Source organism: Priapulus caudatus, unplaced genomic scaffold (assembly GCF_000485595.1).
Source record: "Priapulus caudatus unplaced genomic scaffold, Priapulus_caudatus-5.0.1 Scaffold999, whole genome shotgun sequence".
Taxonomy (NCBI): domain Eukaryota; kingdom Metazoa; phylum Priapulida; class Priapulimorpha; order Priapulimorphida; family Priapulidae; genus Priapulus; species Priapulus caudatus.
In genome coordinates, this window is record NW_014578060.1 from 114698 (window position 1) to 115790 (window position 1093).

A 1093-nucleotide genomic window follows, 5' to 3' on the forward strand; every position below is an offset into this window, starting at 1 on the left:
GAGAGAGAGAGAGAGAAAGCCAGAATGACGCACGCACGCGCGCACGCAGAGAGAGCGAGAGAGAGCGCGAGATGGAGAAGGGGAGATGAGATAGGAGAGATGGAGGAGACGAGGTAGCGGGATATGCAGTAGGGAGGAAGGAAGAGAGAGAGGCGAAGAGAAGGGAGGAAAAGAGAGAAGCGGTATAGAATGGAAGAAAAAGGAAAGGCGGGAGTGACGGGGAGAGTAAATAAGGCAGGGATAAGTCAGCGTGTTGCAACGACGCAAAGCCTTGAATCGCGAAAGGTCTCGAAATGTATTCTGCTCGTCTGTATAACTCTTACAGGTAGTAAATATTTGATGTCCCTCTAACGATGATACTGACGCGGCGTAAGACACTCGCTGAATATTTCACGCGACGAAGTACAGCATGCGTGTTTGCTCAACTTTGCTGCTTCTCAATTAAATCTTAATGATGGCGCACGTGCATTGAACGCATCTCAGGTGTAAACAGTCCGTCCGCCGGGATTCGGTAACTAAGAATGCGGTTGTTGCGGTCCTGTAGGCACTGATAGCGCGTGAACAGACGCTGCTAGCTGTTATTGTTGCTAGTTAGGATCGGATCTAACCATCTATGTATGCTGAGATTTGATGTACAATATTGATTTGATTTATGTACGCTGCATATAACGATAAGCCGTCATTGTGTAATTAAGCCACTCTTCGTATTTCTTGCAACAGACACGCCTGTGTGCGACCACGCAACTGTCCGACTAGGCGACGACGTTATTGGTGAAGTTGATAATCGATAATCGATTTACGATAAAGTCCAGTTAATCACTTGCGAAATCCACCGGGCACCGAACTAGTTGAGTTCCATGGCAACCGAGAGCGAGTGTCCGGTGACAATTCAGGGTTAGGTTGTTTGCAGCAATGTTTGCGTAGGGGGCAGGAATGTTTGAGAGCGCACCCGCTTAGCTTCCTGTATACACACACACACACACACACACACACACACACACACACACACACACACACACACACACACACACACACACACACACACACACACACACACACACACACACACACACACACACACACACACACACAC